The sequence below is a fragment of the Taudactylus pleione genome, unplaced genomic scaffold (assembly GCF_031769625.1).
Source record: "Taudactylus pleione unplaced genomic scaffold, aTauple2 ptg000537l, whole genome shotgun sequence".
Lineage (NCBI taxonomy): Eukaryota > Metazoa > Chordata > Amphibia > Anura > Myobatrachidae > Taudactylus > Taudactylus pleione.
Genome location: NW_028284939.1, coordinates 2022238 through 2038130, shown reverse-complemented (window position 1 = coordinate 2038130; position 15893 = coordinate 2022238). Strand labels below are relative to the sequence as shown.

Below are 15893 nucleotides of genomic sequence, written 5' to 3'. Positions count from 1 at the left end.
CCCTCCTTAGTGCCTAACACTCCCCCTTAGTGCCTAACCCTAACCCTCCCCCTTAGTGCCTAACTCTAACCCTCCCCCCTTAGTGCCTAACTCTAACCCTCCCCCCTCCCTTAGTTCCTAACTCTAACCCTCCCCCCTCCCTTAGTGCCTAACTCTAACCCTCCCTCCTTAGTGCCTAACACTCCCCCTTAGTGCCTAACCCCAACCCTCCCCCCTTAGTGCCTAACCATCCCCCTTAGTGCCTAACTCTAACCCTCCCCCCTTAGTGCCTAACTCTAACCCTCCCCCCTTAGTGCCTAACTCTAACCCTCCCCTCTTAGTGCAAACTCTATCCCTCCCCCCTCCCTTAGTTCCTAACTCTAACCCTCCCCCCTCCCTTAGTGCCTAACTGTAACCCTCCCCCCCTTAGTGCCTAACCCTAACCCTCCCCCTTAGTGCCTAACTCTAACCCTCCCCCCTTAGTGGGTAACTCTAACCCTCCCCCCTTAGTGCCTAACTCTAACCCTCCCCCCTTAGTGCCTAACTCTAAACCTCCCCCCTCCCTTAGTACCTAACTCTAACCCTCCCCCCTCCCTTAGTTCCTAACTCTAACCCTCCCCCCTTAATGCCTAACCCTAACCCCCCCTAAGTGCCTAACCCTCACCTCCCCTAAGTGCCTATCCCTCACCTCCCCTAAGTGCCTAACCCTAACCTCCCCATTTAGTGCCAAACCCTAACCTCCCCCTTAGTGCCTAACCCTTCCCCCTTAGTGCCTAACTCTGACCCTCCCCCCTAACTCTACCTCTAGTGCCTAATCCTACACCTATCACCCCGATACTTACCTTCGGTATCCCGGTGGTCGGGATGCCGGCGACGGGCTTCTGACCGGCGTCAGGATTTCGGCACCGGTAATAAGAGCATCGGCATCCAGGTCGCCGGGATGGTGAATGCATATGTGACTGGTAGTGGCAGGCTTCTTTGCGCCATGTAAGGCTGGTAATAGTGGGAGATGCCCACCAGATACCTGACTCAGGAATGCAGAGTATTTAATTTTATGCAGCAATAAGTACAATTCTGTTTGCTGATAGACGCGTGGAAGGTGTAAGTTCCACATTGTAACCTCCGCAATGTGACCTTTGCGTTCATTTCATGCTACCTTCTGCCTTTGCAGGGGGCTTTGTGCGCTATAGTCATTTATCACCTCGACTTTACAATTGTATTCCTTATGTTGTATTTGCGGTGCTGTACTGCGCCTTTAACGGTTGTGGCGTGTGTTAAAATATAGGGCCTGATTCAGCAAGGAACGCAGTTGCTAATACGCACGCAATTGGGCGATTGTTACGCACTGAGCATGCGTATGCATCGCAGTGCCGTGCGCGAACCGGGCACTGCAATCGGATCTGCGATCGCAGTTACTTCGCGGACCCATCACAGAGGTGATTGACAGGAAGTGATGTTTCGCTATTCTGCTAAGCATTACGGATGTGCGTATGGTAAAGTGGGCGTCCTTATGTGGTGCTGAGATTGCATTGCGATCGCAGTGGTTTCGCTTGCTATCGCGGTTGAACTGAGTGAGTACGCAGCATTGCGATCCGTAGTAAATTAGGCCCTTAGTATTATATTTGAGAATGTGGTGATCTTAGGCCCTCATTCAGACCACGCTATGCACTCGCAAGTAGGTCGATGGTGAGGGCCTGTGCATGCGCAGCGCTCGCACTGCGCGTGCGCAAGCCCCGGGGCGAGTGACAAATTCACTCGCTCCGGGGCTCGCTACAAACGGGCTGGCTGTCGATGTTGATCGACAGCTTGCCCTGTTTTGTAGGCGGGGTGAGGGTGGTGGCCGGACAAACGGAGGCAGTGAGGTCAGTAGGTAGCTTCCTGCTCTGTTAGAGCAGGATGCTACCTGGGGCTTGCGGCAGACGAGACCCTACCCCAAGGGTCTCGTCGCAAGCCCCGATGGTCGCGATGATCTCGACCATCGCCACCATCACCTGGTCACTCGCTAAAGCTGTGGGTGGTAACCCACAGCTTAACGAGCAGCCAGGAGGCCGCCTTTCAAAGCAAAAGCGGCCGACCCTCATTCCGAGCGAGCGCTCGCTTTTTGCGAGCGGCTCTTAATCTGTTACTTCTCTTTTCTATATAAAGACATGTTATTTGGGGAATGAATCCCCGCTCCTTTCCAAGTGTAAATAGAGCAATGATCAGATAATGCGGCTTGGGATCTGTCTTTATGTGAAAGAAGAACGCCACAGAAATCTCCATTTTCCAGTTTTGGTGGAGTGCAATGAATTGATTGCTATAAACAGAATGGTACATATTGTTGGTACACCGGTTAGCCAATCCCCAAACAGCTGTCAGCGCCCCTCCTCCCTGAACTTTTTGTTTCAAACAGGACGAGCAATAACAGGTGAAAGTATGGCAGCTCCTAACTGTTACAGCGGGCGAAGATCCCTGCAGATCCATCAGGCCGTTCATCCACAGTCAGTACAATGGAATTTTTATGTTTTGTTACATTTATTAGTACTCACTTGAGTTATTATTTACATTTCTCAAGGGTGTCGTGCCCAGATGTGAATTATTCGGGTACTGGTGGGGTCTCCGACATAGGGCCACCAGTGATTCTGCCACTTGGCGGGGGTGGAGGGGGGGGAGGGCTTACCTAGTACCTAAAATATAAACGCACCTAGACTTTTATTTAACTGTACGTGTAGTAACAAACCCCATTGCAGTTCCTATGCTTTGTTGCTTTATGCAAGCAAACTGAAATAGATCTGTATTAATATATAGGGCGGTATTCAATTAGTTTCGCGTACATGATAAAGTTTCGCCTGCCGGACTTTTCACCTAGCCGCGGAAACTTGTCGTGTGCGTCCCCGCTATTTGCCGTATTCAATTCCAAAAGACGTGAAAGCGCGTCCCTGCGAATGTGAAACAGGCGAAAAGTGCTGACAGAATTGGGGAAACCAGCCTGTCACCCCCAAAAAGATGCAGTAACATTGGGGATCAATATAGATGTGCCCGAATAGCCCTAATAAAGCTATTTGGGGTACTTACTGTAAGTTGTGTAATTTGCTTCTAATTAGTGTCTTTGCACAAGTGGTGAAGAATAGCATTAAGCAGTTTTTTGGGAGAAAATAAGTAGTACTGGCAAATTTGGGGTACTTGAAAATGGGTGCAAGCATGGTTTAAAGTCACTAAAGTAAAGTTTTAAAACACACACCTGAAGCAAGCACCTGCAATCAAAAAAACACCTCCCCCATACTTGCAGACCCCCAAAAAGTCTATTTCGCTACTTTTTATGTTTGTACCCCCACTTTGTACTTTTTCGCCCCCAAATTCACACTATTTTTTAGAGGTGTTCCTCACTTTTAAGTTTTTTTTTTACGCAGGTATCCTTTGGGGGGCTGTCCCAAGGGTTCTGAGCGGTTTCTCCACATTTAAAATGTGCGTGCGCGCAAAGTATTTGTAATTGAATACGGAGATAAGTTCTGACTGGCGAAAAGTCGCAATAGGCGATACTTTTTTGCGGATCTCGGCTTTTCACTTCAAACTGAGGGCCTGATTCAGACCGGTCGCAAGCGCTGAGTGCTCGCCACCGGGTCGATGGTGGCCCACAGCGCATGCGCACGACAGAGCCGGCTACGTCGTGCGCATGCGCGAGACCCGGCTAGCGACGGGCAATCCGTCGCTCCGGGTCTCGCACCAAGGGGGGCGATCTGTCGATGTTGAGTGACGGCTCGTCCCCTTTGGTGGGCGGGCCGGGGGGGTGGCTGCCCAAACGGAGGCATTCCCATGAGAACGCCTGCCGTTTGGGGGCGGCCCCACTGACATCACAAGTGATGTCAATGGAGAGCTTCCGGCTCTATTTGAGCCGAAAGCTCTCTGGGGCTTGCGGCCACGAGACCCTACCACAAGGGTCTCGTCGCAAGCCCGATGGTCGCGATGGTCTTGACCATCGTGACCATCATCATGGCCGCTCGCTATAGCTGTGGGTGGTTACCCACAGCTATGCGAGCGGCCAGGAGGCCGCTCCCCAAAAAAAAAGAGCCCGGCCCTGATTCAGAGCAAGCGGCTCTGAATCAGGCCCTGAATACGGGCCATAGTGTGAATCAGCATTAAAATGTTGTCTAGAGCAGTGTTTCCCAAGCTCCATCCTCAAAGCTCCAATACAGTCCAGGCTTTAAGGCTATCCATGCTGCCTTGATCACAGATTTATAAATACATATGACTGAGGTACTGATCAAGTCACCTGTGCTCAGGCATGCATGTCCTGAAAACCAGGGACCTGATTCAGATTCCGCTCGCTAAGACGCGATCGCTTGCTCTGAGCGATTTTCGTCCATCTGCGCATGCGTATAATTCGCAGTGCGCGTGCGCAACCCATTCGTTGCAATCTGATTTTGGTAGCTCGTAAGCCACTATCAGGTCACTGCTTTGAGTGACAGATTGCGCCGTTTGTGGGAGGTAACAGGGGAAGGTGCTTGTGAACAGGGGAGTGGATGTGCGAACGCAGGCGTGTCTGGACGCCAAAACGCATTTTAAAGGGTATGCATAATTAGCAAAATATCGTCATTGTACACGTCACCTGCATGTATTTCAGCCAGCGCTGATCGCTGTGCTTGCGGCAGGCTAAAGCAACCCCAAGGGCTGCGAGCAGCTCTGATGGCTCTCGATGGTCCCGATTAATCCTTCATTTCCCAGAGATGACGTGTGTCGCGAGTGGCAAGGGGGCGTCTTCAGACATTTGCGAGCGCACTTTGCTGTAGCTCGCTAAAACATAGCGGGCGTCCTTACGCGACGCAGTGTGAGTGTTTAATTTAAATATCCGGCCCCTTTTTGCAGCGAGCGATCGCATCTTGCGAGCGGGTCTGAATGAGCTCCCAGGACTGTTAGGGACCTTTGAGGACCGAGTTTGGGAAAGAGTGGTCTAGAGGCATTTATGTACAGTGCATGGAATACTGGCCAGTGCTGGTGTACTAGGAGCGGAGGCAGCCGTGTACTCAGAGGACAGCCTAATTCCCTTATGGAATAATTGTTCTATCTGTAGAGCTTTAATCAACAGAAGGGTAAGCCTGCGGGGGGATTTATATGCCTGGAGCCCCCGCTGTCGCCTACTGCACTCACTGTCACAGCCAGAGACATTAACATTTCCGCTAATAGAGTTGTCAGCCTTGTTTAGAGATTATAAGATCATTAACGAGACAGCAGAAGGTCCCCAAGTGAAAGTGCGGCTGACCTGGTTTTAATCTGCCTCCTGATAACTAGCAGTGAGCGGAACACCTGCGATTCACTGCGCCCAATGACTAGTGAACCGCAGATGCTGCTGTAACAGGAATCCCTAATAGCAAATGAAATGGATTCTCCTGTGTGAGTAATCGGGTTCCTCCGTAAGAAACGCTGATGCGATGGTCAAGAGAAATACTGTATCCTGGAGGCCTTGTAAGGGGTCTACTAACGGCAATAATAAATAGGGTCATGAAGGTTAAGTTTGACATGTTTTAAAAAAATAAAATAACATGAAATTCACAACACTAGTGTAATAAATTGTAATTTTGTTAAATGGGTGCATTCCTATAGGAGATGTAGGCACCATCCTGGAGGGCGGGAGGCCGGCGCTCAGAATATTGGCGCTGACAGCAGTCAAAATCCTGAATCCAGACATCCCAAAGGTAAGCATTAGGGTTAGGGGAAGGGTGATGGTTAGGCACTAGGGGGAGGGTTAGGGATAGGCTGCAGGGGGGAGGGTCAGGGTTAGGCTGCAGGGGGGAGGGTCAGGGTTAGGCTGCGGGAGGTGAGGTTTAAGGTTAAGCTGCGGGAAAGGTGGGTTAGGCTGCGGGGGGGAGGGTTATGCTGCGGGAAAGGTGGGTTAGGCTGCGGGGGGGGTTAGGGTTAGGCATGCGGGAACGGTGGGTTAGGCTGTGGGGGGGAGGGTTAGGCTGCGGGAAAGGTGGGTTAGGCTGCGGGGTGGGGGAGGGTTAGGCTGCGGGAAAGTTGGGTTAGGCTGCGGGGTGGGGGAGGGTTAGGCTGCGGGAAAGGTGGGTTAGGCTTCGGGGTGGGGGAGGGTTAGGGTTAGGCTGCGGGGTGGGGGAGGGTTAGGGTTAGGCTGCGGGAAAGGTGGGTTAGGCTGCGGGGTGGGGGAGGGTTAGAGTTAGGCTGCGGGAAAGGTGGGTTAGGCTGTGGGGGGGAGGGTTAGGGTTAGGCTGCGGGAAAGGTGGGTTAGGCTGCGGGAAAGGTGGGTTAGGCTGCGGGGGGGGAGGGTTAGGGTTAGGCTGCGGGAAAGGTGGGTTAGGCTGTGGGGGGGTTAGGGTTAGGCTGCGGGAAAGGTGGGTTAGGCTGCAGGGGGGTTAGGGTTAGGCTGCGGGAAAGGTGGGTTAGGCTGCGGGGGGAGGGTTAGGCTGCGGGAAAGGTGGGTTAGGCTGCGGGGGGGGGAGGGTTAGGGTTAGGCTGCGGGAAAGGTGGGTTAGGCTGTGGGGGGGAGGGTTAGGCTGCGGGAAAGGTGGGTTAGGCTGCAGGGGGGAGGGTTAGGGTTAGGCTGCGGGAAAGGTGGGTTAGGCTGCGAGGGGGGGTGGGTTAGGCTGCGGGGGGGGAGGGTTAGGGTTAGGCTGCGGTAAAGATGGGTTAGGCTGCGGGGGGGAGGGTTAGGGTTAGGCTGTGGGAAAGGTGGGTTAGGCTGCGGGGGGGGAGTGTCAGGGCTCTGCCGGGGATCAGCGCAGCCTTACCTCCTCGCCGGCTTCCTTTGATCTCCCAGGCGGTCGGGCAGCTGGTGCGGCGGCTGAGAGGACGCTGAGCATTCTCCCCGTGCGTAGGGGACTGCGGGCGGTCCGGTGTCTGGTCTCGGGGTTCCCGGCATGGGCGCCGCCATGTCAGTCGGCCCATGTGACTGTACTTCTGGCCTGGGATAGGTGAGCGTCAGCTGATCGCTGTGCACCTATCAAAGGGTTCTGTGGGGTATATAGCCTGCTTCCACCTTTCTGCAAACTGCCTGAACAACGGTTGTCTCCTAGTCCCTAGTTGAGTTCCGGTCCAGGTTCCTGGCGTTCTATTTCCTCTACAGTGTGTTCCATCTCTGCCTGTGTGCCAAGACGTTACTGTGATCCCTGTGCAACAGTGAGTTACCATCTGCCTGTGTGCTAAACGTGTCTCTAGTGAACTTCTTGCAACAGTGAGTTACCATCTGCCTGTGTGCTAAACGTGTCTCTAGTGAACTTCTTGCAACAGTGAGTTACCATCTGCCTGTGTGCTAAACGTGTCTCTAGTGAACTTCTTGCAACAGTGTATTACCATCTGCCTGTGTGCTAAACAAGTCTCTAGTGAACCAGGTGCAACAGTTAATTACCAGCTGCCTGTGTGCTATACGAGCCTCTAGTGAACTTCATACAACAGTGAATTACCATATCTGCCTGTGTGTTAAACGTGTCACTAGTGAACTTTGTGCTACAGTATTGCCAGACTTCTTTACGTTGTTTGTGGATCACTCCACAGTGCCTTAAACCTTAGGCATCTCTTATTAGGGCCACGGTTATTTGTGTCTCCAATTCCCACTGAGCTCGGGTACCTGGTCAAAGGACCACGACCTGCTCACAGGGTGCAGCTAAGCCCAAATCCCGATTGGAGGGGTCACTGGCAAACACCATCCTGTGGGTTAGACTCCACACCATTGCCCAGGTCTCGTCAACACTCGAGAGCTGTGGATGAGGAGAACATATATCCAGGCCCCTCGCCTTCGTTTCCTCCCGCAACCCGGACCCAGAGTTTCCTCTCCCCCAGCGCCAAGCGTGACAGGGAGGGTTAGGCTGCGGGAAAGGTGGGTTAGGCTGCAGGGGGGAGGGTTAGGGTTAGGCTGCGGGAAAGGTGGGTTAGGCTGCGGGGGGGGTTAGGGTTAGGCTGCGGGATAGGTGGGTTAGGCTGCGGGGGGGAGGGTTAGGCTGTGGGAAAGGTGGGTTAGGCCGCGGGGGGGAGGGTTAGGGTTAGGCTGCGGGAAAGGTGGGTTAGGGTTAGGCTGCGGGAAAGGTGGGTTAGGCTGCGGAGGGGAGGGTTAGGCTGTGGGAAAGGTGGGTTAGGCTGCGGGGGGGGAGGGTTAGGCTGTGGGACAGGTGGATTAGGCTGCGGGGGGGAGGGTTAGGCTGCGGGAAAGGTGGGTTAGGCTGCGGGGCGGAGGGTTAGGCTGTGGGAAAGGTGGGTTAGGCTGCGGGGGGGAGGGTTAGACTGTGGGAAAGGTGGGTTAGGCTGCGAGGGGGGAGGGTTAGGCTGTGGGAAAGGTGGGTTAGGCTGTGGGGGGGAGGGTTAGGCTGCAGGAAAGGTGGGTTAGGCTGCGGGGGGGAGTGTTAGGGTTAGGCTGCGGGAAAGGTGGGTTAGGCTGCGGGGGGGAGGGTTAGGCTGCGGGAAAGGTGGGTTAGGCTGCGGGGGGGAGGGTTAGGGTTAGGCTGTGGGAAAGGTGGGTTAGGCTGTGGGAGGGGAGGGTTAGGCTGCGGGAAAGGTGGGTTAGGCTGTGGGGGGGAGGGTTAGGCTGCGGGAAAGGTGGGTTAGGCTGCAGGGGGGGGATAGGGTTAGGCTGCGGGAAAGGTGGGTTAGGCTGCCGGGGGGGAGGGTTAGGGTTAGGCTGCGGGAAAGGTGGGTTAGGCTGCGGGGGGGAGGGTTAGGGTTAGGCTGTGGGAAAGGTGGGTTAGGCTGTGGGAGGGGAGGGTTAGGCTGCGGGAAAGGTGGGTTAGGCTGTGGGGGGGAGGGTTAGGCTGCGGGAAAGGTGGGTTAGGCTGCAGGGGGGGGATAGGGTTAGGCTGCGGGAAAGGTGGGTTAGGCTGCCGGGGGGGAGGGTTAGGCTGCGGGAAAGGTGGGTTAGGGTTAGGCTGCAGGAAAATATGAGATATGGTAAGAACTTACCCTTGTTATCTCTATTTCTACGAAGTCCATAGGGTTCCACAGGATACCTTGGGTATAGGTGTGACGTCAGTCGCAGGGCACCAAAGAGTTAAGCTTTCAGCCTCCCAGGATGCACTAGGTCCCCCTCCTATACCCCGCCCCCGGGCCAAGGCACCTCAGTTAGTTACCAAGCCATAGGCCGGAGGAGGAGAAGGAAGAGAGAGAACAAAGATCTGGACACATACAAGAATCACATTCTCACCAGAGGGAGACGGAAAACCGGTGACCAGAGCAAAGCCCATCTGCAGCACAGGTGCGACAGGGCGGGAGTCCTGTGGAACCCTATGGACTTCGTAGAAATAGAGATAACAAGGGTAAGTTCTTACCATATCTCATATTTTCTACTTCAGGGTCCATAGGGTATCCACAGGATACCTTGGGGATGTCCCAAAGCAGTATCCTTTAAGGGTGGGGACGCTCCTGTGCAGAAAGGAGAATCCGCCGCCCGAAGGAAGCATCCTGAGAGGCGAAGGTGTCAAACCTGTAATACCTCACGAAGGTATGGACAGAAGACCACGTAGCAGCCTTGCAGATCTGAACTGCCGAGGCACCACGTCGAGCTGCCCACGAAGGACCCACAGACCTAGTGGAATGAGCCTTCAGAGAAGGAGGGACCGGTAGGCCTTCATGAAGATAAGCTTCAGAAATAGCCATACGGATCCAGGCTGCCAAAGTTTGCTTTGAAGCAGGCCAACCCTTTTTACAGAAGCCATAGAGGACAACAAAGCGTCCGACTTCCTAAACAAAGAAGTGCGGTCAACATAAGTCCTTAAGGCCCGCACAACATCCAAAGAGGCCTCACCCACGGAAAGACCCGGTGAGTTAAAGGCCGGAACAACTATTTCCTCGTTAACATGAAACTGGGAAACAACTTTGGGAAGAAACTCGGGCCGAGTGCGGAGCACTGCCCTGTTCCCATGAAAAACCAAGAAAGGGGGTCTACAAGAAAGAGCCCCTAACTCAGAAACACGTCTGGCTGAAGCAACGGCCAGAAGGAAAACAGTCTTAGCTGTTAGCCATTTAATATCCACTGAGCCCAGTGGTTCAAACGGCGGTCCTTGGAGAGCCCTCAGGACCACAGCCAAATCCCAAGGCGCCACAGGTGGAACAAAGGGCGGCTGAATACGGAGAACACCTTGCATAAAGGTGCGCACATCCGGGATTGTAGCAATCCTACGGTGAAACCAGACAGATAGGGCCGAAACCTGTACCTTCAAAGAAGCAAGGCGAAGCCCATGATCTAGTCCCGCTTGCAGGAAGGCGAGAATCCGAGACAGACGAAACTCCCGCGGTGCATAACCTCTCGGTCGACACCACTGGAAGAACGTATGCCACACGCGATGATATATCCTCGCGGAAGACGGTTTCCGAGCTCGTAACATGGTACGCACCACAGAGCTGGAAAACCCCCAGGACCTCAGCATGGCCGTCTCAACAGCCACGCCGCCAAAGACAGCCGAGTCAGGTCCGGGTGAAGACAAGGACCCTGAGACAGAAGGTCCGGTCGTAGCGGCAACCGCAGAGGACTGTCCACGGACAGACCCTGAAGGTCTGAGAACCAGTGCCGTCTGGGTCACGCGGGAGCTATCAACAGGAGCGTCCCTCCTTCCTGTTTGAATTTCCGGATTACCCGTGGAAGAAGGGAGACCGGAGGGAACAGGTATGCGAACCGGAACGTCCACCGGACGGACAGAGCATCCACCAGAGACGCCCCTTCGTCTCTTGTGCGAGACCCGTACACCGGCAACTTGTTGTTGTGCCGGGACGCCATGAGGTCGATTTCTGGAAGACCCCACCTGTCCACCAGTAGTTGAAAAACGTCCGGGTGCAGGGACCATTCCCCTGGATGAACGTCGTGGCGACTTAGAAAGTCCGCCTCCCAATTTAGCACTCCCGGGATGAAGACCGCTGATATGGCCGGAAGATTGCGCTCCGCCCAAACCAGGATCCGAGAGACCTCTACGAGAGCCGCCCGACTGCGAGTTCCTCCTTGCCTGTTTATGTAGGCCACGGTGGTAGCATTGTCCGACTGGACCTGCACCGGGTGACCCTGGAGAAACCGCTGTGCCTGCAGGAGAGCATTGAAGACCGCACGGAGTTCCAAGATATTTATTGGAAGCTCCGCTTCTGTCGGTGTCCACCTGCCCTGGAACAAGTGTGGACCCGAAACTGCTCCCCAGCCCCGAAGACTGGCGTCCGTTGTCAACAGGACCCAATTTGGAACCCAGAACGGACGTCCCTTGTTGAGGTGGGTCGTCTTTAACCACCACGCAAGGGACAGGCGAACCTCCGGGGTGAGCACAATCGTCTGGAATTCAGAGACTGAGGCAGCCCGTTCCACTTGGACAGGATCAGGTGCTGCAGAGGTCAGGAGTGAAACTGGGCGTATTCCACCATGTCGAACACCGACACCATGGAGCCCAGTAACCTCATCGCCGAGTGTAAGGACACCCGGCGGCTGTGCAGACAACTGCGCACCCTTGACTGTAAAGCAGAGATCTTGTCCTCCGTCACGAAGATCCTTTGCTGTCCCGAGTCCAATAAGGCTCCAAGATGCAGAATCCTCCGAGACGGGATTAGAGTGGACTTCTGCCAGTTGATTAGCCAGCCGTGCCGTTGCAGCAGTGCAATGGTCAGGTCCAAGTGGTGTAACAGGAGCTCTGGAGATCCTGCCACCAATAACAGGTCGTCCAAGTACGGCAACATGCGGACTCCTTGCAGCCGCAGAGAAGCCGCCATGACCGCCATAGCGTCCTGTATGTCCAATGACACCATGTAGTCCCCAGGTTCCAGCGCCAGAATGATGGACCGTAGGGTCTCCATCCGAAACTTCGGGACCCGCAAAGACTTGTTGAGTGCTTTGAGGTTGAGAATCGGACGATATGACCCATTGGGTTTCTGTACCAAAAATAGATTTGAATAGAAACCCTGGCCCCTCTGGGAGAATGGAACAGGCACTATAACTCCAGCCTGGAGCATAGTGTGCAATACCTTCCGCAGCTCCGTAGCCTTGTTCCGGTCTGATGGTAGACCCGTGGTGAAGAATCGAGCCGGGGGTCTGTGCCGGAAGGAGTGTCTGTCGTAGTGAACGACCAACACCGGGAGAACTGCAGCAGGCGGCCTCCCACCCTGGGATCCCCCAAGGGGAGACCCGGACCGTCAGGCCGCAGGCTTGTCATCTGGCTTGGGGGCCGGACGTCTGGTACTCCATGCCTGTTTCCGGGGCTTGACCGATTTCTTAGGGCCAGCCTGTCGAGGAAACGACTGTGGTTTGGGCCTGCCCTGGGCCCTAGATGACCGAAAGGACGATGGTCCAGAACCAGAAGGAGCAGCGGCCGACGGGAGACAAGCAGATTTGGCTGCCGCCAGCGTGGCCACAATCTTATCCAGATCCGGACCGAAGAGAACTTCTCCGGTAAACGGCAACGCTTCCAGACCTTTCTTGGATCTGCGTCCGCCTTCCAGGATCGCAGCCACAAGGTGCGACGAGCAGCTACCGCTGCTGAAGAAATTCTAGACACCAGAGTACTAATGTCTAGAGCCGCCTCGTTGATGTAGGTGGCCGAATCACGGAGATTGCCAATCAACTCCGCCTGTTCGGCCGGACAGTCGGATTCAAAAGAAGCCTCTAATGAATCCGCCCAGCGCTCCATCGCTCTGGCAACCCAGCAAATGGCCATAGCCGGCCGTGCTGCCCCCCCTGCAAGGGAATAAGCGGACTTCAGGCAGATTTCTACCTTGCGGTCCGTAGCATCCCTAAGGGAGGACATGGATGGCATCGGCAATGTGGCACTACGGACAAGACGGGTCACGTGAGAATCCACCTGTGGAGGGGATTCACACTTAGCAAAATAATTATCCGCGAACGGATAAGCCACCGCCAGGCGTCTCTGCGGCTGGTATCTTTTGCCAGGTTGTTTCCACGCCTCCTCTAAATGGTCCACCAACTGACCCGAAAGAGGAAAGACTGTGGCATCGCCCTTCACATCTTTGAAAAAGGCATACTTAGATTTAGCCGCTGGGGGAACTTCGTCCTCAATCACCAAGGCTGTGCGGACCGCCCGAATAAGTCCAGGAATATATACTTTGGACTTAGCATCAGCGTCCTTAGTATGGAAAGGTTCCTGATCGTAAGGATCCAGAATCTCCCCATCATCAGACGTCCCTTCGTCATCCTCATAAGGAGCGGACAGAGACGCCACCGGCCTTTTATGAGGCCGCATCACAGACTCCCCTTGCAACACATCCGACAAGTGCTGTACAGAACTCGTCAGGGAGTTAACCCACGCTGGCTCCTGAGAACCCGGGAGCGGGGAAATAGGGAGACTGTGGGGTACCACCAATTGTCGTGGGAACCCCTGCATGGGTGACGACACCACAGACTGCTGGGACAAACCCATCGGAGTAAACGCGGGCTGCGGAGCTAACTGGCCCACTAAAGCTGTTAACGCCTGAGCGAAACAAGCCCAGGGCGGCTCCTGTACCGGTGCTGTAACCGTAATAGGCCGCGCCATGGACAAACACTGCCGGCAAAGGCCCTCCGCGCTACCCTCCCCCTCCGCTAACGGTACTTTGCACGTGGTACACTGTAGCCGGAGGGGAAAATCACTTTCAGACATGATGGCACCACGTATGTGACCTCTCTCACCAATTAAGTATTAAATAGGCGAGAGACCACCCTGCAGCACCGCACCGCAAGGGCTTTAGCAGAAAGAACAGGGACAGTAATAAAGCTGACAGTTTAGAGAAGAAAAGTTACAGGCAGCGCTAGCACAGTCACATACAATGCAGAGAAATAACAATTCCTGCACTAACAGCGCTGATCACTCAACTACACAGACACAGGGCCTGGTAGGACACAGCGCTGCATACACAGACCTGAGCCACAGCGGAGGAGAGGTATGCGGGGGGACCCAGACCACGATGCTTCCTTCCAGACTTCCAGCAGCGTTCACCATGCGTTGCAGAGAAGATGGCCGCCGAGGAGCAGAGAGAAGCTGGCCTGGGGGAGGAGCGCTGACACAGGACCAGTCAGCACAGTGCAGAGAGGGCTGTGTGCAGCGGGGGAGGCGCCGGCTGTGAGACAGGGAAGGCGCGCTCCCCTGGCATGCATTTAACCCCTGGGACGCCGCAGCGCTACCACTCTGCTGCGGTCCGCTGTCCCAGGGGGTAGTGGAAGCGCAGGTTGGTCGCCTGGCTCCACGCTGCAGCCAGTCCCCAGGGAGCCCCCTGCCTGGGGACTTAGGACCATGTGATCAGCGGGGACCCACCGCGGGACCCCGCTGCTTACCTCTGTCCCCCTTGAATCCGGCCATGGTCCGGAGCATCTGGGGTCACCGCTAGCTGTGACCCCAGACGCCCACCAGCATCCCCGGATCAGTACCGGCGTTCTGGTACCGGCGGGGTGTAGGGAAGACAGCATGGACGTCAGGACTGACTGTCCATGCTGTTCATCCAGATGTGCAGCCACAGCTGCATGAAGAAAAAGCTTCAGGGGCTCTTCTAGCCCCCACTCCAACAGGTGCACCCGACTCCGGCCGGGCACCAAACTAAACTGAGGTGCCTTGGCCCGGGGGCGGGGTATAGGAGGGGGACCTAGTGCATCCTGGGAGGCTGAAAGCTTAACTCTTTGGTGCCCTGCGACTGACGTCACACCTATACCCAAGGTATCCTGTGGATACCCTATGGACCCTGAAGTAGAAAGGTGGGTTAGGCTGCGGGGGGGGAGGGTTAGGGTTAGGCTGTGGGAAAGGTGGGTTAGGCTGCGGGGGGGAGGGTTAGGCTGCGGGAAAGGTGGGTTAGGCTGCGGGGGGGGAGGGTTAGGGTTAGGCTGCGGGAAAGGTGGGTTAGGCTGCGAGGGGGGAGGGTTAGGGTTAGGCTGCGGGAAAGGTGGGTTAGGCTGCGAGGGGGGAGGGTTAGGGTTAGGCTGCGGGAAAGGTGGGTTAGGCTGCGATGGGGGAGGGTTAGGGTTAGGCTGCGTGAAAGGTGGGTTAGGCTGCGGGGGGGAGGGTTAGGCTGCGGGAAAGGTGGGTTGGGCTGCGGGGGGAGGGTTAGGCTGCAGGAAAGGTGGTTAGGCTGCAGGGGGGGGTTAGGATGAGGTCACTAGATATTGCGGCACTGGAGAGGGCAGGGCCCAATGTTCCAGTGGCATGGTATTGGCAAAACCTGGATAGGTCTGGGCGTATCGGTAAGTGACATGGTCAGATCCCGGCTGCCCACTTCTTAATTATCTTCCCTGCTAGTTTTGGAGCCGGTATATATGGCAAATGTAGGTGTTTGGAAAAGGAACAGCAGCGACAGAAAATAATTTAAGCCAAATAAATATACATCTGTTTCTGTTACCCCTAAACAGCGTCGTCCATAAAACACGACAGGTTTCTTAAACGGTAAATACTGCTCCGGTCCCACTGACGTTATGCGTATCGCGCCATTGTCTCTCTTACGCATCTCATCTGCTTTCACTATCGTGCCAACACTGGGACCATAGGAACAATGCGTTGGGTAAGCGGGCACAGTCCAAACCCCCTACCCCATGAGTATTCCACGTCCACCTTCTTCAGCCCCAAATGAGTAACAGTTCAATTATTCTCTCCCAAAAAATGGCCAGAACGGTAACAGCTATGGGGACCACAGGCAACGAGCGAAATCGGCTTCACACCAAGGTTCCTGTGTGATGCTGAAAATTATTATTAGGAGAAAATACAGCGTGTTGTGTTACCATCGTCTATTGTTTTTCTGTATGACTTTAACAGTTTCTAAATTCTAATCATTCTACTGCCATCTTGTGGGTATTGTTGTCCTTATTGAAGTGTAAAAAATTATAATGGTATTGTCCAAGCCCTGCACTTACATACTGTATACAGGGTAATAGGGAGGTACTGGACGGGTATAATAATCTGACAGCCACAAAAAGATCCTCACTGTTTGTCGGTCGTATCCATGTAGAGTTATGTGATCTGACCTACAGAGATGGAACAGGCTGATCTCTCTACCAGGAT

The 15893-nt window shown here is 54.7% G+C and overlaps 1 long non-coding RNA gene across 2 annotated transcripts in view; it reads left to right on the top strand.

Annotated features, from left to right (window-relative positions):
- The first annotated feature begins 2377 nt into the window (after positions 1-2377).
- Positions 2378-15893, top strand: part of LOC148500954 (uncharacterized) — a 71013-nt gene continuing 57497 nt past the window's right edge. The window contains exons 1-2 of one of the 2 annotated variants that reach the window (XR_015870095.1): positions 2378-2459; positions 5557-5648. This is a non-coding gene — a long non-coding RNA (uncharacterized LOC148500954). The remainder of the gene's footprint in view (positions 2460-5556; positions 5649-15893) is intronic. The other variant, XR_015870096.1, reaches the window with a different exon arrangement.